Raw genomic sequence first — 23,333 nt, 5'->3', positions numbered from 1 at the left:
TTGGATTTTCTCTGCAGGGATTTCAAGAATAAAATACTTAAATAAAGAGTCCAAAGCTATAATCTGAGATAAATCACAACTTTCCATAATATGATCTAAGGCAAAAAAAAAAATGTGTACATTGAAATAATATATATATATATATATATATATATATATATATATATATATATATATATATACTAATTAAATAAGCATATTAGGCACATGAAGAACTTATAAGGGAGTAAACTACAACCAATAAAACACAGCAAATGGAGATATACAACTATATAAACTTTCTATGGAATATAATGTGGAACACGATAATTAATGTACATATTCATTTAGGACACCAGCTCATCCTGTCCTCTCCTCACCCTCTCTTGCAATTTTTTTTTCCCTCAGTTCTACTCACAGTGGCCTCGCATTGTGGGCGGAGCGAAAGAGTTTGTCACCTGCCTCACTCGATAGTTTTCATGCTTCCAAAGTTATCCAAAAGAACCCCCTAAGAAATAACAGATGCCCTTAGATCTGAGGATGGTTTACATTACAGTAAACAAAATTAATCACAGCATGACAATCATAATCCTGCGAGTTGGCCCTCTTCAACTCTCTCCTGTTTATAGTCTTCATATTTTGCTTTATTCCATGTATGCAAGCTATTGGATACAAAAAAATAAAATAAAATAAAATAAAATAGATGCTTGCTGTGGGTTGATGTGGTGATTTTAACAACTGCAGACGACCTTGGCCTGATAAACAGAATGACAAAATATTCAGACCTGAACACAATGTATTTGCGTCAGACATCATAAACAAGTAACAAATGACACTGTGTGCAAATGGAACATGAATATACTGCTCACCTGTATACATCCTCCCACGCTATTCTAACTGTGCAAACTGCAGCGAGCATTTAAAGAAATATTTAGAGTTTAAAAAATAAGCTATTTGCCACGGTTCCTGCTAAGAAATTATTTTGACTAGTTTGTTCAAATGAACACAATAATGCATTTACAACAGAAGCTAAGGAGGCAAGCAAGCCGTAGGGGTTTCAAAGTACAAATTAAGGCTTCATTGTAATTACAAAATTAAAGCATCCGGGTTTAATTTTTACCTATTTGTGAAATGTGTTATAGTGATATATGGGACAAACTTTGTGCAAACAAAGTTTGTAAATGATTCAACCAGTCATGCAAAAGCATACTTGTTTAATTCATTTAATGCTTATTTGTAGTGTTTGCATGATATACTTCCAATATTCCAAAATGCAGCAAAATTATTAAAGACGTAAGTACCTATATGAGTACAAAAATGTTAGTGACACTTACCTGCTTTCCCTGGCAGGATGTTGGAGTGGTTGTAAGTGTGTTGCTAGGTGGTTGCCAGGGTTTTGGATTTTTTTTTGGATTTTCTCCACATTTTTTTTCTTTTCTCTATGCTGCATGAAATTTAAATTCGGAGAAGAGATTGTCAGATTTGGGGCAAGTAATCCAGATTGATGGTCAAAGAGATGCACAGCCTGAACATCACATGTAAACCCACGATAGAAGACAAGAATCAGACTGAAATTCTTAAGGGGACCTTTTAACCTCTGGTCTCCATAAAGCGTCCTTATATCAAGGAATGGCAGAGAAACTGTCTTTTACAGATGTAGATGCACCAAAATGAACTCAAAAAGACTTCTAAATGAATACCAGTCCATTGACGACTCCATATTATATGTTTAACCACATTTCATTATCAGGTCTCTAATCACTTATTGTGTATGTCTTTTTAATAACCATTGAATAGCTTAGTGATTCATATTTATGTTTAGTACGTAAATGTTTGAATCTGCTTGCTTGAAACGTTTCTGACCATCAGTTAATTGTCAAATGTATTATATCCTTTCCAAAATTATACCCTGCAAGAGCGGAAAAAAATCTGACCACGTGCTTGATAAGATAACATATGATTTATGATACCCCGAGCAAAGAGAATATCGAATTGGTCAAGACAACATTTGATGTGGCAAAAAGGCCAGATAAATACTCAGGACACCATCAAATTTTGCTTTTAGCTTTTGCTTCTTAGCTTTTGCTATTAGTCATGCCTGCTTTTAGCTTTTGCTTTTCAGCTGCTGCTTTTAGTCATCACTTTTATCATTCTTTGAGTGCTGTTCCAGCGTGTTTCTGCATGTACGCCTACCGATACTTAGCCACGGTGAGAAGAAACACCACCTCGTCTCATCAGACTTTACTTCTGTTCTTTTACCTTAGTTTCTTTTGTTTTCCGTTGAGAGTTTTGTGTTCTGAGTTAAGTTTTGTAACGCTGTGTCTCGGAGTCTGACCTCGAGTGTTCACCATAAAACTTCAGCCAGCCCACAACTCTGTATCTTCAGACGAAGCAGAACCACGGGCTTCCCAAGACCTCACTTCAGCGACTACTGAACTTTCAACCAGTCATCAACCTCGGGAAACCCCCTTTTCAACAACAACAAAGGGAACCCCATTTTACACAGGAGAGCAAGTAACTCCTCCAGACTCTGATCTGTACTAGCGTACTTAATATAATTTTAACCTCACTGAACTCAAGTTCATGTCTATGCAATTTCATGTATTGCTGTAAACTTGGGATTCTACATTGTCATTCTCTTAAACTCATTATTTCCTAACTCTCTATCTTCCTGCAACTTGTGTGAATTTGTGAGTGCATGTGCTTATGTGTTAGATAATTTTATATGTCTTAGATTTATCTAATAAAGCCTTATTTATAACAAAAAGAGAAATATCTTGTGTTTTGTGCTTACAAGTTAATGTCTTAAACTGCTGATCTTGTAAATGTGCTAATTACAGTGTTTTCACTATACTTTGGATATAAATATCCATTGCAGAGTTGATGTTATAAGACTAGTTCAATGAATCGCTGGGCGTCTCAGTGATCAGCCGTGAAACAGTGATTCTGTTCAAATCCCTTTTAAAATCTTAAATGATTCCATTTGAGCTAAATTGATCTGTTTTCCTTACATTATGGAAGGTGATGGGAGATGAAACTGTTACCAACATTCTTAAAAAATATATTATTTTGTGTTTCACTGAAGAAAGCAAGTCATACAGGCTTGAAATGACATGAAGGCGAGTAAATGTTAACAGCATTTTCATTTTTGCATGGATTTTTCCTTTAACATTAAAAATGACACAATTAAGACAAGCACAATGCACTACTACTCTTTACCTTATCTCTGCACCAGTATCTTTTCATAGTCTGAAACACTCATAAGTGTCAGTGTGTGTTAGAAGGCAGTCATGGGAAATAATCTTTCTTACAGCAGGCAGTGGCATGCCTCCTCTCCAAAGCAACAAAACCCTCTCATCAACCCAATCACACGGGTCTTCAAGCGAGACCCCCGAGTGCTCAATGCTGCCCTGCAAATGATGAGGTGCGTGGCCCGCCGAGGAGGACTCTCTCCTCTCCACTTCCACAATCTATGCCTACACTCCTCCTCCCTGATTACCAGCCGTTTCTCCTCTACCCTCCTCTTCCTTGAGAAGGAAGGAAGAATTCTGCTCATATCTCTCTTAGCTGTCAGTGTATTTGTGAGCATGCAAATGTGTACCCTTCATCCCGAGTGTGACAGCACATGTGTGTTTGCTAATGGAGTTTAATGAAGTGCAGATCAGAGTTAGTCAATGACAGTGCACAGTTTATGCTTCTTCTCTTGAAATTATCAATAGAGGCAACACAAGACCTACAAAAGGTCATATAATAATTTGTTATAATTAAAATCACAATTTAGGGTTTCAAAGCCATATTTGACACTTTGTCTCTCTCATTCTCTCATTGTTCAACATGCATTTAAAAGGTCATCTATATGATACTGACTACTAAAAGTTGACAAAAATCTTCTTAAAGAATTGGATAGATTCAGTGGATGAGTGTCACAGTTTTGCATTGTGCTTTAAAAACAGCATGGCATAGCCTAGATTTATACATTCAGGTTGAAAATAAAACTTATAGTACAGTTTGTGATCTAAAATGGTAATTGTGTATTAACAGCTGTCAACCATGTCGGAAAGCAAATGCACTGTCAGAATATATTTATATAAAGCATTATGTATTTTGGTCATGCATGCAGACTTGCGGACCACTTATGTGCACCCGTGTTTATATACATATACACAGTAGTATATTGTTGCTAATTGAAATAACAGTTTTCTATTTGAATATATTTTAAAATGCTATTTATGTGATCAAACTGAATTTTCAGCATCTATACATTGTTCAGTGTCACAGCTCTTTTTCTCAAATACATTTATATGCTTTAGAAATCAGAAAATGTAAGAGACAGATAGTAAAAGATACACAAAGACGATATAAGAGGCAATCAAACTGAAAGAAGGAAAAGGAAATGGAGCCCGAGAGAGAGAGTTGAAATTAAGAATACATATGAGAAATAAACACCCACTCATACTTTGGGGAACACTGGATGAATTAATCTCCCTGCGTACAAAAAAGCAATAACATTTGCTGCACCAATTCAAACAATTATCACCAAGTGAAGAACAGACACTGAATGAATGAAAACATGAGCTGTGAGAATTGTCACAAGTTGTTCAATGTACCTTAAACAATCACATTAGAGTCCTCCTGATTTCTTTTTCTCCAGCACCATATGTTTCCACGTCCCAGCCTGCCTGAACCTGAAGATAAACCCGTTGCTTTCTCTCAGCTGATGTGTATCTCTCTTTCATTCGATGTGACATTGAATGGCCCATGACAGCAGAGGTCAGCTTTTAGTGTATGTTGCCATGCCATTTCTGATCCATTCCGATGGATTGTTGGGTTCATGGGCGAGGAAAGCTCTCTGAGGTCCATCAGCTTGGACGAACTCTAGACAGCATAAAAGTCCTTTCACAAAAGCAAACAGAAGTCATGCATTTTCAATGAGAGATAGTGATTTGATGCAACATGAGTGAAAGCTGGTGATCCAACAGAGCACTAACTTCAGCCATGAGCAATATTAATAATGACACTTACCTTTCGAAGCTTGACTAATTACTCCAGATTTTTTAAAACAAATGTTTTGAGGAGTTTCTCAGGTGCAACAATGCAGCATTTATTTAAACAAGAATACAGTATAAGCCATTTGTTTTAAATTTTGTTGTTATTTTTTATAGTAAAATTGAAAGATAAATTTTCTATTTGAATATATTGCAAAATGTAATGTATTCCTGTGATGCAAAGCTTAATTTTCTGCATCATTAATCCACTCTGCAGGGTCATATGATCCTTCAGAAATCATTTATCAATAATGGATGTTATTAATCTATTTATTACTGATCACAGCAATAAATTACATTTTAAAATATATATTCAAATAGAAAACAGTTATTTTAAATTGTACTATTATTTTACAGTATTACTGTTTTTACTGTATTTTAATCCAATAAATGCAGCCTTGGTGCACAGAACAGACTTAATTTTAAAAATCATAATTATTTCAAACTTGTGACCAGTAGTGTATGTCAACAACAACCTATTAAGACCTTCTTACAGGGAATCATTCAATAAATTAGTTCTTTATACAGGTTCAAAACTAGACATGAGAGCTCGTTGGTCTCTCTTGAGGAATGCTGAGAACAAAAAAAAAGAGGGCAACCACAACAAAAAAAAAAAAAAAAAAAAGACTCAAACTAAATCCATCCCCACTTTGGATTGCAATTAACAGTGTAATTAGAAACCCAGCAGTGGTTTTGCCCATGTTGTGTGGTGCCGGTCTCTGTGGAAATCTGCAAACAGAATGGGTTTGTGCTCCAGAGGTGGGAGATGCAGGTGTGTGTTTGTTTGTGACTGATGAGATGGAATAAATGTGCTGAGGAGAATCCTACAGGCGGCTGTTGTATCGGTTCTGAATACACTGACCTCATGAAGATCATATGCTGAACAATTGCCTCATTATTATAATCAGGGTTCAAAAATTAGCTCAGAATGACAGTAAAAAACAGCCTAGCAATCAGCTGGTAACCTAATTAGAAAAAAAAAAATAATACAAAATCTAAATCATATAGAAATAACGACAGAATTGTTCGGATTAAAGATCAGAACAATTTGAATGGCATGTTAACCAATAATATAAAATAAAAATGTGTGAGTTTTCAACTATTTATGGTCACACATGACATAGGTAAAAATGTATAAAATTAATCATTTTATAATAATTTTGTACACAACTGATCCAAACTCTCATAAACTACAAACAAATAAGATGAATTTAGATTATAAGTCATATTTTATTTCAAAACTAAACATTGTTCAATCTAATTAATTTAAAAATACATAAATCATCCATTGCTTGTGATTATCATAGTTTATGAGATTATATGTTTGCTTAGTAGCATGTTGATGTAAGAATCTATAAGAATCAACTATGATGCTGCCTATAAAGTCACAAATGAATGTACTGAGCACACATAAAAGCTTTAAAATGTGTAATTAACAGTGAGAATTTTCCTGGAATTTTCTTAGAGCCATGACATCACACAATAGAAATCACACACACGTGCACACACAAACACACACTTACTGTATGAGGCCGCAGGTTTGCACAACAACATTCCTATAATTATCTGTGGCAATGTGGAAATGATAAAACACAGCTAAAGCATAATTTTCACACTGAACACACATCCTTTCCTCTTCGTTCTGCCACACTAGTGCTAAAAAGCTAACCTGTTTTTGTCAGGAAGCGCGAAACAGAAATAAGGTATGAAATTGCCCAAGGCATTCATTTTACTCGGACTAAAATCACTTGAACGCACACCACATCATAATTATAACTTCCGAACTCGTAATTAGGAACTTCCTGGGAGAAGTTGAAGGCAGCATGAGTGTTGAATCTATTGCACACTTCTCATAACGAGTGTTAATTTTCTGATTTATGATTGTTACCAGAGCTGCTGGTCATGAAGAGCTGTTCAAATCAGTCACTTATGAGGATCCATTTCAGTCAGGAAGCAGCCTTAGAAGACAGCTAGATAGCAGACAGCCAGGTGACTCTCTAGGGTTTAGAACACAGCCTGAACACGTTCCTAAACAGATCTGTTTAACATTTGAACATTTAATCACCTTTAGGCCATCCAGGATGTAGATTACTTTGTTTCTTAATCAGAACAGATTTGGAGAATTGTAGCATTGCATCATTTGCTCACCAATGGATCCTCTGCAGTGAATGGGTGCCAGAATGAGAATGAGACTCCAAACAAATGATAAAAACATCACAATAATCAACAAGTAATCCACACCACTCCAGTCCATCAATAAATGTCTTGTGAAGTGAAAAGCATGCTTGTAAAAAAAAAAAAAAAAAAAAAAAAAAAAAAAATATATATATATATATATATATATATATATATATATATATATATATATATATATATATATATATATATTATATATATATATATATATATATATATATATATATATTATATATATATATTAAATATGAATCTTTAATCCAAAATATTGATTCCACCAGTGATGAAAAATCCATTGTAGTTCTCTCACATCAAAATCCAGCAACAGATTTAAACCCTTCGTCTTTTTTTTCTGGTAAACTGTGCTTGATCTGTACATATTTCTCTCCTGATTAAGAAGAGATTCATTTTTCATTTGGAGAAAGTGATATTATTTTAGAGTTTTGAAATTCCCATTTAATCAGAATTTTCCCAGACATGAAAATATCCAAATTATCCAAATGAAATGGCGCCGGTTCCCCGATAAAGCTCACTCTTAGCGTGCTAAGAAGACCTCGAAAGATATATCTTGCCAAAGTTGTTTATGTTCCTAAGTGTGTTCCCCGAAGTGTCCCTTAGGAAGCTTTTTAAGACGCTGCCTCTTACGTCCAACGTAACAAGAGTGCTGTCCAAAGTCAGGGTGCTGAATTAGTTGGCATCGATTGCTCATGAATCGATTGTCCACTTCACGCGAAGGTGCAATACAGCGTTAAGAAAGACAACACGTTCTATGCAAATGAAACATTCCTCAAATTATTACAGTAACGTTGATTTTAACATAGTTTAAGTTATCAGTAGAATATAGACTATAAATTAAATTATCAAATGGTCAGTAATATGTTCACACCATATGTTGTGACGGTTAGACGAACCGTGTATCCCTCGCTAATCATCCACCCTCCTTATCCCGTTGTGCCACTTGTGCCGCTTCCTGACATGGGTTTAACGACTTCTAAAAATGATATAATACACTTTTATATTAATGGTAAGGTACTTTACAATCAGAATTGATTGGCAAGCAGCTGCAGTTACTTCTGTTTAATGCGGTATTGATTGCAATTGGTTCATGTTTTTAATAAAAAGCAAACTATCTACAATGAACAGAGAGAGAGAGAGTTAGATACAAAATATGCTGGGGAAGCAACGTAAAAAAGGGCACCAAGCCTCTCGTCAGGGGAACTTGAAGTTTTTCTGGAATTTGCCACCAGGTCAGAGATCACATCCCTATGGACCACTATATTCTGCACGTTTATGGCCGTGTATCCTTTTGCGATATGTACGCCTGATCAATCACTGATGGATTGGCGATAGGAATGAGTGTGCCATCCACCAGGATGTAATCCCCGGCATGGCGCAGAAGGGCGTTGGTGACAGTGTGGACGCACCTCCACATCGAGGTCTTGATTAGCCCGTAGCCCTCTCCCACGACCTCGATGAAGCAAAAAAAAAAAAAAAGTAGCGCTGCAAGCAGCTGGACTCTAGGGCTTAAAGCAAAATCCCACCACGTTTGTTTGCCAGATTTTAATTATCAAAAGTGATTGCCAATTCGCTTTAATTACATTACGAAAAAGGCTAATTACCACCATATTAATTCTGATACCACATAAAGTCAACTTCATAAATAGGCCTGAACATATTTTATTATTAGTCTTAAAATGTCCATAACATAAAATCATTGTTGTCATACCATAGTTTGACTTGTACTTCGCTTCGCTGATTTCTAAAGACTGCCGTACAATATCGTCTTGAGCTCAAATAATGCTAAGAGAGAGCTAACGAATGGTCCAGACCAACCTTACGAAAGTATGACTTACAGAAGATATACTTAGCGTACGAACGTGTCTGGAATCGTGCCATAAGGTTAAGAGAGAGGTTAAGGAATAGGTTAAGAACTACTTAGCGATAAGAGCGTTTTGGGGAACTGGGCCATGGTCATTAGTAACCCTTTGAAATAATCAAGAATATGTTTTTTTTTTTTACATTTATTTGGAAAAGTGTGTGAAAAATTTGGTTTTATGTTTGGTCAAAATTGTGACCCTGGGGATAATGTGTGTACTGAAATAACATATTTTTTCAGTCAAAAATGGTTAGATGTCTTAGCCCAGCTATGTTAAACTGTTTGATCACATTCTAGGGTTACTATTATGCATAAAAATCTCTTACAACACTGATAGGAACACTGAGATAAAACATGTACAAATTCAACCATCACCACATTTTAAAATTGTTACTTTTTTTGTAAAATATAACATACAATTTGTATATTAATGCTACGAGTATTGCAACATCATTCTTGTACATTTTTGTGTAACATTTGAATTTTTAATTCAGTGCAATATTTTGTCATTGGAACATTTTATTGTCATTTACACAATCTAATGCAATAGTATTAATATTGCATACCTAAGTTCACTGTTATCTCACCGGTCACTATTGTGACCATCAACATGTTTCATTCTATGACCACACTCAACAAAACTAAATATATGTGAATGCATATATAAATACTAGACACCCTAAAGATTACGTTATGATCTGTTTTAGTTTAGTTTTCTGTGTTTCCATTCTCCTGCCTTGTTTGTTTCCATGGTTTTTGATTTAATTAGCTCCACACCTGTTTCAGTTCTCCCAGTTAAGTTTCTATTACATAAGGCTGTGTTCCACTATGTTCCTTTGTCTGTTATCATTTGTATTTGTGTTTTGTTGTGCCCATTCTGTCCTGTGGATTATTAAAGTAACTCTTTGTTGATTATGCTCCTTCATCTTGTGCTTTGTTTTGCACACCACACGCGTAACAAAAGATCATGTGTACCAAAAATCTTTGTCATAGATTTATGTTAAGACACTTTACTAGACTTTAGTTTTGGAGCTTTGATGCAGCCATCATCTTCTCAAGGTCATATGCAATTTGCACTAATCATGTGAAGCCGCCCATATTTACTTGAGACCCTTAATTTGTTCCATATTTGCAGGAAGTCCACTATGACATCAATCAGTAAGGTTTTTAGAGCTTTATAAATGAAAACCTTTTTTTATGGCCACTATTGTGACCAGTGGGATTAAAATGGTTAAAAATATCTTGATTTTATTTATTTATTTTATTTTATTTTTTATTTTATTTTTTACAAACACATCTTTTTGCTTCTCAAGACATTAACTGATGGACTGGAGTGGTGTGGATTGCTTGTGGATTATTGTAGAAGTTTTTATCAGATGTTTGGACTCTTATTCTGATGGCACCCATTCACTGTAGACGATCCATTGCTTAGCAAGTAATGCTACATTTCTCTGAAATATATACATTTCATTTTACAGTACAGTTCTGCTTATGTAACTTCAGCTTAACATAATCATCACAAACGTGTCTCATTTCTGAATTTTTCAAATTCATATTATAAATTATCTCCAAAGTGTGACCGTTTTTACATCCGTTTAAAAAAATGCCAATAATTTCATAATTGAGGGCACCCGCTGTTATTACACAGTGCTTTGCTTTCTTTTGTCTTGATTTGAGGAGCTCTTTTTTGGCCTTCTATAACAGAACACAGTGCCACCTTTAACCAAATGCTTTGGAAAAGGTCAGTCGAGTAGCGTCCCTAAATAATTAGTGCATAAATGGACAACTATGGCATTTCAGACCCCAAACTCCATCTGTTCGACTATTAAACTCTCAGTGTTACTTGCCAAATGCTTGTGGCTTCTTCGTATTATCAGCAGGAAGGGTGAGTTCAAGGACACTCTGCCAAAAAACAAACTAGCAACTGCAGACGGCTCAAACGTCACACAACACAATGCGACGTGATCAGATTAGTTTGTTTCATAAGTACACACGTTTATTTCAGCACTGTGATCTTTGAATAATCAGACAGTGAGAAGTGGCACTTGATGTGAGTGCTGATGTCACAATAGTTCTGCAGACACATCAAAACACAATCTGCAGGTTCCTTTGCAAACTTTAAGCTGGCTTGGCAAAAATGTCAGTTTGGTGATCAAGGGGGATCAAAAAGGAAAAAGAGGAAGAGGCTTTTAAGAGCAGGGACAATAGATGGAGCTCCATTGATGGTTTGGTGGTTCTAGATAGTTGGAGTCTTAACTGTAACTAGGCCACTGTAGGGCCAAAAAATAAAAATAAAGAAACAGAAACTGACAGGATGTGGCTTAAAGTTGGAATTGGCTACTGCTTGTTTGATTGAAGTGTTCTTCCTCTATCTGAATCCAGAATTATTTGCTGAATCTCAATTTCAACATTTAAAAATAATATATATATATATATATATATATATATATATATATATATATATATATATATATATATATATATATATATATATATATATATATATATATATATATAGCATTGCATACCACATGCATGAAAATGAGTTGCAATCGCGGTTACCTGGTTTATTTATTCATTTTATTTACATATATTTTTTATAAATAATTTTTGTAATGCCAGTAAATTACAAATACAGATATAAAATGTTATAAAAATATATCTATTTATATTAAATGGTAAGAGGTCTGGGAAATGAGAGCAAGGTATAACAGAATAACATAGGAGGACAGATAGCAGTTTAAAGAATTTATTGCTGCAAACAACAGATGGTGGTAAATAAAGCTAATGTGGCACAGGATGAATGGATGAGCACTGAAATAAGAGTGCTTACTGTCTTTCAGGTTGACGGGAGATCATAGATGAAGAGCACACACACCTCATCTTGATGTCGACGAGAGACCAGGAGAAGGTATACACATGATAGAAACAGACTGGGGGAAACACGAGGACACAGGAGCTTGGAGAAACACTGGCTACAGGACATTTGGTGAATAACTTAGAAATGCTGGGATCAGGTAAACAGTCCGATGCTTGAAATGAAACCAGACAAAGACGGCATGCGAGGTGTGTGCTTATGTTACTACTAAACTCCACTAGAGGGAGCTTCTCAGTGATGAGTGAAATAATTAAGAAAGAAGAAGCAGCCATTTTACAGAGGACAGAGCAGAGAGAAATAATGTTGATTTAAAGCCTGAATATTTTTAAAGGTAGTAAAAGATGAATGGTTTTGTTGTTGTTGTTGTTTCCTGTTGATGGGTACTCTCTGATATATATGTTTCCCCCTCCCTGTAAGGGTAATAGAAGGGCAAATATGAACTCAAGGAAACAAACTGTGTTTGGGGAACATAATTATTTTACATTAAAATTATTTAAGAGGCCAACAGGCCTGATTGTGTTTTCTCTTTGCTCCATTGACTGTATATTTTCAAACATTGAACTTATTTCAATTGACTGTACGACACAATTCTGTTTGTCTTCTTGCTCAAGTTGTAGTGCATTTGTGTTCTCAAATCCCCTTTTTGAACTTATATGTTTAATAAAATGATATGCTACTGTGCCCATTCAAACTAGCCTGTTCATTTCGACCCCCACACTAGAGTGTTAGAGTGGGTTAGACTTCTATGTGGTGAGTTGATTGATGATTAATCCGGTGCATGCGCTAGAACTCAAGTGAAGGTGCTCGCTGTGATTGAGCGGTGGAGGTGTTGAGTGGTGTTATCAACTGACATACTTTATTACAACTGTCTTTGTTATGGGTTTGAAAACATAACTAATACAGATAATACATTTTGTTTCTATGACAACTGAATTATTTAGTGTTTTTTGTATTTCTGTTTTTTTTTTAGCACATTTGTGCTGCAGGTCATTGTGTCGCAGTTTCAGGTATACAAGATGAGTCATTCTCCGTCTATCAATGAAAATGCACCTGTCACAACAACCTGACGCCCCATTGTGATTTTGTTCCTCATATTTTTGTTCTGAAGGCCTAATGAGAGGAATATTTGCCACATGGAGGTCTAGAAAATTACTTTAGGCATGCTAGAAGCATCTGAATGTAAATTTACAGAAGCTAAAATGCTTGAGTCACGACAGATATTTCCCTTAGTAGTCGACAGCCTTGAATAGAGCACATCATTTATATCTGCAAGAGTACAATTATCATTCAATTCAGCAGAAAATAAACAGTGCATTACATACTTTTTCAAGTGGCAAAGCCAATTATATTCACATTAAATGCTTAATGAGTGCCAATTTCAGACCCTGGTTAAAGGTAAGAGAATATTTGCAAGGTAAGAATATGTACACTAACAGTAAGACATTTATTACATTTTGTTTAGCCAACAAGAACAAACAGTAACAGTAATTGTGACCGAATGTTCAGTGATTAGTATCCCCCCAAAAAAAGAAAGTAAAAGAAAGAAAAAGTTACATGAAATCTGCCACAGATTTAGTTATTACAGTAACCAATTATATAATATGAGCATCATGTTGTTGCAACAATAGTATTCCTCTTTCTTTCCACTGTAGAAGTACTTATTTAAAACACCAAAAATGTGCCGCGTAAACACTGTGGTTTATTACTGTTTGAAGGAAGCTCTGTGTTAAAAATACTCAATTTGTCCTGAATTACATCATAAAATGCATTTTCCACCTTCATTCATATTTAATTCTATATATTCACTCAACTACATTAATTAGAAGGGAAAGTATTAAAATTTACTGTTTTGATAACAAACAAGGAACAAGCCTCAAGCAAATCATGAAAAAATATTCTGCATTAAATATAATCAGACTGCATAAATAGTACTGTTTAAAAGTGCAGCACTCAACAGTCACACACTTTACCAAACCAATCGAACAAGAGATCATTTTATTGGCCATTAAGAATTAATTAAAATATATAAATAAATAAAATAAAAAAATGTGTGAAATACATGTAATGCATCCTTCTGCTGTTGAGCTTTTTCTGTAATGCATCCTTCTGCTATTGAGGATTTCATTTTTCTCAATGATTTTCATTAGGTTCTTATCGCAGTAATAGATGTATATATATATATATATATATATATATATATATATATATATATATAGATAGATAGATAGATAGATAGATAGATAGATAGATAGATAGATAGATAGATAGATAGATAGATAGATAGATAGATAGATAGATAGATAGATACTGGGGTGACTTAGAAATGTTCTTGCATCACTTAAACTCACTTACCTAAGTACCTCAATAAGAACCCTTTGAGTTCCAAAGCAATTCTTTGCCAGACAAGGCCCGAAAGAAGCAAAAAGGTACCAGGTTGTGAAGATATAGAACCCACAGAAGCACTTTCCTCCATACATTTCTATGGGCTTTGGCTTTCTGAAGCTTTGTGAAGTAGTGAAGTAGCAAAGTGCACTGCATGGGCTTTTTTAGGATAAAATGTGGTCAAACATTAAAGGTTTTCACACTGTTGCTTTCTGAAAGAGGCATAGTCGTTAAATTGATTCTTCAAGTCCAACATGTAAGAAAGCCAGCTGTGGAACTGAGACTTCCACTGGAACTTCACTTTATCAATACTAACCACAGCACAGAGAGAGAGAGAGAGAAAGAGAGAGAGAGAGAAGGAGAGAATGAGGCAGGTCAAATTTGAGACCGAAGGATATTGGATTTATCATAGTGAAAATGAGAAGTGAAGTCATTTAGTCCTGAGAAACATTTGGGAGGCCTAAACAGAGCCCACATGAGCGTCTGAGTTTGTGCAGTGGTGCATGCGTGCATTAATGTGGTAGCAGCTCTAATGAAAAAGTGATAAATTGCTATACATTTTTCTCATCATGAAGCGATACATCATTCAACTTTGTTCGAGCAGAACCAAAGCCTGAATCAAATATTCAAATCTCTGCTCAATATTGTGGCTTGTTTATAATGCACACAACCTTTCTTTAATACTGGGAACAACAACAACAACAACAACAACAACAACAACAATAATAATAATAATAATAATAATAATAATAATAATAATTAGCTGCTGTACGGTAATTCATAGAAATTTTAATTAGTGTAATTTTCTAATCTTTCAGTGCTGCTGAAAACAATGTTAAAGTGTTACTATTTATTTCCCTTTTCTTAAGTGCTATAGTTGTGAAGAAAATAGTTGTGAATAGAGACTCGCGGCTTGCATGGCAACAGAATGTCACTTGATCCATTTCACACACTGAGAGTAAGAGAGAGACAGAGATAAACTGGGCAAGATAATCGTGTTCTTTATTTAGAATGAAATCAAGTGAAAGAACTTTATGACTTCTAACAATCATAAAAAGCTCCTTGTGAGAGAATCAGTAGAAAATCAAGGACAAGCACATTTGTGCTTAGTATATGTCAACAAATTTCTCCAACAATTTCTCTTTAAGTCTAAAGGAAATTATTAGAAGGCTAATATGCTTGGAATGTCTTAGAACAAATATGTGAAATGGTACACAAATAAGACAAGTTTCATGTAACTGAACTTCAACAAACACTTTTTAAAAACTGGATCTTCATTCGTATAATTATATGAATTTTTGCACAAAATAAATTATCTTCCATGGACAAGTAATGCAATCCATTCATACTTTTAAACTTCAACACCTTCTGATGGATCCGGTAAACCTCATGTGTTTTAAGGCTAAACAAACAGATTTTAAGATATTAAAATCAAGTGCAAGATTGTGCGAAAGAGATCTCAATGCTGTAGCTAATCGGGCGCTGCCATAGATCGTCTCTGCGCGCGCACACACCTGGAGCATGCACAGAAGGAAGCCGTCTATCAGACAGCTCACAAATACCAAATCGAGTTCACTTGATATACGGTCGGTTACATCTTAAGTGAACAACAACAGTTGAGAAATACTGGATGTGCATTAATATAATGGATACGTGCATTTATGTTAATAATGTTAATCGAATAATAAAAGAAAAACAGATAATCACTCGCTAATCTTAACTAAGCAACTTCTGTAGCTTTAATTGATATGTTGGTTGCACTTTATTTTACAGTACGTGTACTAACATGTACTTATAGTGTACTTACAGTGTATTTATCTAAGAAAGTTCTGGTAATACAAGGTAACTACATGGGGTAGGGTTAGGTTTAGGGGTAGGTTCAGGGTTAGTACCTAGTTATTACATAGTTATTGTAATTACTATAATAAGTACATAGTATGTACATGAGGAACAGGACTGTAAAATAAAGTGCTACCGATATGTTTATATTTACTTAATATAATAATACAGTTTTCACAGATACTACAGTATAAAGTTTATTTAGGTATTTGTATCTTTGTGTCTAATGCCCTGTAATGAGATCCTATAACCGCCCCTGTCCACCATATATGCACCAAGGGCTTATTTGCTCCATAGCAGTGAGAGGTGAAGTAGCAACTTAGTTCAGTTGGAGTGTATACATGGCCTTTGTGTCGGTGTCAGCTATTTGAACTGAGAAAAGTCAGCTGTAAATATACACTTTTTAAATATACACTTTTTGGCTTCAGTGAAGGACATGGCTGTGTGGCATCTGCCACCGTTGTCCGTGTGGATTTGCAAATTACATTTGTATTTCTCTCATGTCCCTCAAGAGCTCTGATTACATGGTCCAGCTCCTCATTACCAGCTCCTTGTTGTAAATCATTGAGTCTGGAGAACGCCCTGCTAACGAAACCAGAGATTAGGTCAGATCACACGCTGTGGCTGAAGTTCTCTTGTATCGTAGCTTAATTGCCGGCCTGCCCACACTTCCTGTCCTGAATAGATAATTGTATGCTAATAGAGTGTATGTCATGCCCAGGTTTGGCCCCTTCAGACCCGTGAGGCATTGCAGTAGCACTTTCTGATGCGGTAGTAAGGGCAGTGTGTCAGTCCGGGTCAGGACACCGTGAGTCATGAGGTCTCTGGTGAGTGAAATCGTGAGACCTGAAAATGTCACTCTTGTTTTTTTTTTTTTTTTTTTTATCCAGGTTCATGCTGGTTCAAGGCAATCTGATTAGTTCTGGTTAAAACTGTTTTGGTTCTTGTCTAGGTGGTAAACATATCACATATAACATTTAAATTCAGTAAAATCCATGTCTACTACATTAACAATTTAACATCCTGATCTGTGTGATATGTTGCAGTATTCTCATTTTTAAACTCATTTTTATCAGTTTACACAAGCCTAAACTTGTTAAAATGCTGTCATTATTTAATCATGCATATTATGTCATTATTGAGAAGTAGTTCGGTTTATGATTAGGTACAGTAATGTTGGATTTAATATATCCACATTATTGTAAAATACACATATATGAAGATATTTATAATATAAAGAATTATTTATTTATTAATTTTCTGAAGCTGCACATCAGTGATATTCTATTATGTATATGATGTCATAGTGTTTATTAATATTTTGAATTCGCTTTTGTGCTTTTGTAATTTTTTTTTTTTTTTAAATCTAAGATTTCACGTGTTTACATGCACATTTGCATGTGTTATGTTCAGAATAATGTAGCAGCACAATGTGTCCAAAGACATCCATTTGCATGTGCACATATTACAATATTAAAATGTATTGTTGAACATGTTTTATTTGTTACAGAAGTGATGCCACAGCCACAGCTCTTGTTATCTCTCTCTTTTTCTCTTCATTTTATGCTGAGCAAGCCATTATCTAAAAAAATAATAATAATAAATAAATAAACATCCTACATTGCTGTTCAAGAGTTGTTACACAACCTTTTAAAGGCAACAGATGTCTTCTTTCATTTTAAGCATTTTTAATTATCAAATAATTACTACATTAGCCCTAACCGATTCCACAGTTATTTAACAAACATTGAACTCTTTTTGCCCTTTGCATATTTCATACATAGACTAGTCATTTGTTTGCTAAACAATTGGTTGTCAATCATCCTGACCTTTTCCTAGTATGAGTCCTTTCTCAGCTACACTAATACTGTGTGGACTGAGATCTAGACATATCATGATTTTAATTCACTTCTATGAAATCTGGCCCGTTTTGTTATGGTGGATAGATCATTTCAGTAAGTCTCAGATTTTGTATATGTCTGACAGCATTTGAGTCATAAATGCGGCATGTTGGGTTTTTATGGCCGTGTTTGAGGGTGGACTGGCATAAGCCGGGCTGTCCGACAGCACACTGTCTAATGGGCCCATTGTCAGCGCTGGCACAGGGAGCAGTGTGTGTCCAGAGCAGTGCCGAGTATCGATCCCCTCAAATCTGTGGGAACGAAGCTGCAAAGTAGGTTTGGGTTAACCACATCAATATTTGAGCTGCTTGTATTGGTAAGATAAATTGATAATCAATTAATTTCTGTCATATTTACTATTCTGAAATATTATTAACATTTTAAATCTCTGTTTTCTATTGTAATATAATAAAACAATACAATTTTATTCCTTTGATGCAAAGCTGATTCGGCAGAATCACATGGAGGAAAACAGTGCCGCGGCATTCCTCTGATAACTCCCATCATGCTCTCCTGTGAAAGTGCATGTTTGTGTGCACCTCATTCTGATATAGATGAATAACTGGAGATTGTGCGATTGGAATGAGTCAGAATGTAGCAATGTACTTGATCTTATTCCAAACTGTCCATCTTAGATCCGAGGGATTGTTTGGCAGATGTGTTTGTCTTGAAGGGCTCCGGGAGAGCCACAGACAGACGCAGGTATGACACCATGAACTATAATTACTAAAGGCAGACGTCACAGTTGCAGTGTTTGGTGCTGGTAAATATTATAGGAGTTTCCTTTATTAAAGTATTCGGTATAACCCTCTGTCTGTTGAAGATGTGTGCACGTGGGTGGATATTTTGTGTTTTCCACAGCCCTTGCTGAACTGATATTGATTTTGGAGGAAAACATGAAGACTAATGGATTTCTGCCCAGTATGATGTTATTTTTAAACCAACATTATCATAAAAAGTAATAAAGCTAAACTGCTATTTTAGTTTTCAAACGGTAGGCCCGAGGACTGTTTTATTGAGTGTTTTATTGTATTTTATGATAGTCTACTACTTCAATAAATACAAAGTTAGACTTTACCCTTTCTTAATACACATTTATTTTCTTATAGTGCAATATTATATATATATATATATATATATATATATATATATATATATATATATATATATATATATATATATATATATATATATATACACAAAAATGATGTACTTCAGTATAAATTTCACATTTCTCGTTATCCAGTTATTAGCAAATAAGTAAAATAAGGCCCTACATTTTTTATTGTTTGAATATCCTATTTCAGTGCAAAATATGTCACATTATGGAAGTAAAATGGGTTTTGAATGCCATTTCATGTTGACTTTAAGCCAAATGTTCAGATTGGCCTTTAGAAAGGTATGGTGCTTGTCCTAAGAACTGCAAGGAAAGTCCCAGAACGTCATGCTCTTGGGTCTCATCGAGATCCGCTTCAGAGGTTTTTGACAACTCAACCCAAATGTCTGTTTTCTTTTAGACAAAGGTTAAAAAAATGTGTCTAAGATAAGAAAAATATATGAGTGAAGAGGGAAACAACTTGTCTGAAGGCCTGGTCTAAGGGGACAAAATGAAAAAGGAAAGGAAAGAGTCTTATCTTCTCAACTCAACATGCAGACGCCAGAGATTTGTTGTTGTCTTTCTGCATTGTCTGTCGGATAAAGTGCTGTGGATCTTCAGGGACCTCATGACATTAAACATGCATTTACATGAACATGGCGCCAGTGTTATGATGCTGCTGTCAGACGGATAAAACTGTTATTAGTTCTCTCACTGATATATCTCTTACAAGCTATCTCATGGGGGGGGATGGGGGGGTGGGGGGGGGGGTGGGGGGTGGGCTAGCAGGCTGAAGAAGCTGTGTGATGGGTGAGTGGGATCGCCTGTGATGCAGAGGGCTTTGTGATTTGTGTAGAGATGCTGTTGTGATTTGTGTAGTGACAAAGCTCCTACGACAACACCCTGTCGTTTACTTTGATTTATAATTTGGGATAATCTAATATGAACCATATTTTATTTTATTTTATCAAAAGTACAGTAAAACAGTAATATTGTAGACTATTCTGGCATGTTTGATCAAAACCTTACTGACTGTAATAAGGGCCTATTAAATAATTTTTGTTTGTTTATTTTTTAAACCAAGTTTTCTCTTTTTTATTTCTTTATTTTTTTTCCTTTATTCCATTCTCAAAATCTTTTTTTTTTTTTTTTTTTTTTTTTTTTTACCAAACTCTGTGTTTTCAATTTTAATAGTTTCATTACACTTTAATTTTATTTATTTACTCTATGGTAAATAAATTAAGGCATAAAACATCAACTGAAAATTAAACAAACCCTTCCTTGTCAAAAACCGTAATGGACAGCAGAGGTTTATGGTTAAAATGTAAATATGGAAGAATAAAAAAATATATTATTCCTTAAAAATAATGTTTTAAGAATAATTTTAGTACTATCTTTACATTGAATAATATATATTTTCACAGTTTCTTTAAATTTAACAAAAATTTTATTCTGACGAGTTGCTGTGAAGACCTTCAAGTTTCTATTTGTATATGATATGACGATTGTTATTTTTCTATTTGTTCTCTCCTCAATCACCACCAGTGTGAAGCATCCACTTGGATGATAACTTTTGACAAGATTTGAGGGAAGTTGTGATTTTTAGTGTTTGTATTTGAGATAAGGTGTGTCTCCTTTCAATCATCAAGGAAGAGGCAGAGGTAAAAAGTCTCACTAAGGTAAAGAGATTTTTAAGGAAACAAACACTTACAAGTTAATTTACAACATTGTCAACAACAGCCCCAATGTGCTAAACCTAAAACTGTCCTGTCCCTCTTGAAGCTGCTCTGTATGGCACATTTTATGCTTAAGGAAAGTATTTCTACTCAATAACATAGAAGCTCAGTCTTCTGGGTCAATCTGTCTAGTGCAGGCAGGCCATATTAATCAAGCAGGATTTAACCCACTATCACAACACGCAATCAGGGTGTCTAATTGTAGAATTCAAATTTATTTATTTATTTTTTGCACTTGGAGCTGAGTAATCTGGAAAAGGAGAAGGGTTGTAGGGGTGCCGCATGTCTCATCATACTGAGTGAGTCATAGAGAGCATTTTGATTGTCTGAGCTTTCCTCTCCATCTGGAGTAAGCTGAAACTGAGGTGTCATCAGTAGCTATATTACTCTCTCTGTTGGTTCCTGCCTTACTTGTGTAGCTGTGTAATGTCACAATATGCTGTTTTGTCACAAGGGAGAGCCAGCCTTTAGAAAAAAGAAATACATATCCTGTTACGATATCACTCTTTGTTAACCCTGCTGTTCTGTTGTGATTGACTTTCCTGTTTTTATATTTGGGGTCACAGAGACTCCAGTGACGATTGTTAAAGGTCATTTTGGAATTTACTGTTAAAGTTAACTGTGAAAGTTCCTCTGACATAATCAAAACAGCAGATACTTGTTAATATGGTATAGGCTCTCTGAAGCCCCAAACAGAACTCTTGAAGCTTATATTGATCTCTTTATTATTTTATTTTTCAGCATTGAAGACATCATGATGGGCATTCACATCAGATATACTTTGCCAATTTAGGTTCTGTTGTTCTTACATCTGGAAGCAGGGCAAGATGAACTGGCAAAGGCAGAGTCATTGGACCTGCTTCGCTTCAGATGACCAGAGCCTGCTGAGGTGTGGAACTGAATACGAGATGCCACACGGTACTCCTATTCATGCTTCCAGGATCAGGATACATTGTACGCAGGAGCTGTGATATGGAATCCTAACTCCAGAATTAGAGAAGACTGCCTATACCTTAATGTTTGGACTCCTTCAACTGATTTCCAAAACAGAGCCAAACCCTTAGTCCCAGTTATGGTGTGGCTTTAATGTGGAGGCTTTTCCACAGGTACTGCATGTGTACGATTGGCGTTTCCTTAGTCACTCACAACAGGTAGTGTTGGTATCCATGAACTTCTGATTAGGAGCATTGGGCTTCCTATCTCTACCTGAAAGTAAGAGCATTAAAGGTAACATTGGTCTATTTGACCAGAGCCTGGCTCTCAGATGAATGGCAAGGAATATTGATGCATTTGGGGGTGATCCATCTTCCGTAACCTTGTTTAGGGAGAGTGCTGGTGCTGGCTCTGTGGGACTCAATTTGCTTTCACAGGGCAGCCATGGACTGTTTACCAGCACAATTTTCCAGAGTGGCAGACCCAATGCTGTGTGGGCGCCAGTGGAGCCAGCTCTGGCCTGGAACTGTTCCTTGACTCTGGCTCAGCTCCTGAACTGACCACTTGGACCATCTGCTGATGAAATGGAAACTTGCTTAAAGGGAAGTTGATCCTGAGAAGATAGTCAGTCTTCAATTTGATGTCATTTCTGGTCCTATGATAATAAGTGTTCCTTTTCAGCCAACAGTGGATGGAGATTTTTTTGTGGACATGCTGAGAGTTTTAATCCAGTCAGGGTGTTTTCTGAAAACAGAACTACTTTGGGATTGAACAGGGTTGAAGGGACATACTTCCTTGTTTCTGGCGCACCTGGATTTGGCATCCATAACCAGAGTCTTATCAATCAAGATTAGTTCCTCACAGGTATGTCCTTGGGCATCCCTGGTTCAATGTACATAGCCAGAGAGGCAGCTGCTTTTCAGTATACTCATTGGACAGATGCACAAATCAAGCCAAAAAACAGAGAGGCCCTATGCTGGTTTGTGGGCAACTGTTATTTCTCATGTACCTTACTGGATTTTGACCATAGGTATTTCGAGAATGGTGACAGTGCTCAGTAGTTCCTCTTTAATCATTGCTCCAGCTTCGACCCCTAGCCTCGGTTGACGGGTGTAATGCAAGGGGACAGAGATCCCATTTGTTTTTGGGATTCCGTTGAACCAGACCTTTGGATTCTCCAAGGAGGAGGAAGCCCAGAGCAGAAGGATCATGGAGCACTGGAGCAACTTTGCTAGAAGTGGGTGAGTGTAAATCTGACACAACATCTACTTTATGAGCTTATGTTCTATCTAGAGTAGACTAACCCAAACATAAACATTCTGTTATCATTTGCTAACTCTAATGTCATTTCAAACACATTTGACCTTCTTTCCTCCATGCACTTCGAGAGGAAAAAATTAGCAAAATGGTATCTTTATGGCCACTCGAGTAGTACCCTTCTAGGTAGGGCTGCAGAAATTTGATAACCAAAG

At 35.7% G+C, this 23,333-nt stretch overlaps 1 pseudogene; it reads left to right on the top strand.

The window, feature by feature from the left end:
* Positions 1-3,269: 3,269 nt before the first annotated feature.
* Positions 3,270-22,801, top strand: LOC127934088 (cholinesterase-like; annotated as a pseudogene).
* The last annotated feature ends 532 nt before the right edge of the window (positions 22,802-23,333 follow it).

Source organism: Carassius gibelio, chromosome A18 (assembly GCF_023724105.1).
Source record: "Carassius gibelio isolate Cgi1373 ecotype wild population from Czech Republic chromosome A18, carGib1.2-hapl.c, whole genome shotgun sequence".
NCBI lineage: Eukaryota > Metazoa > Chordata > Actinopteri > Cypriniformes > Cyprinidae > Carassius > Carassius gibelio.
Note: the sequence above shows the minus strand (reverse complement) of the source record. Positions and strands in the feature narration are given on the sequence as shown.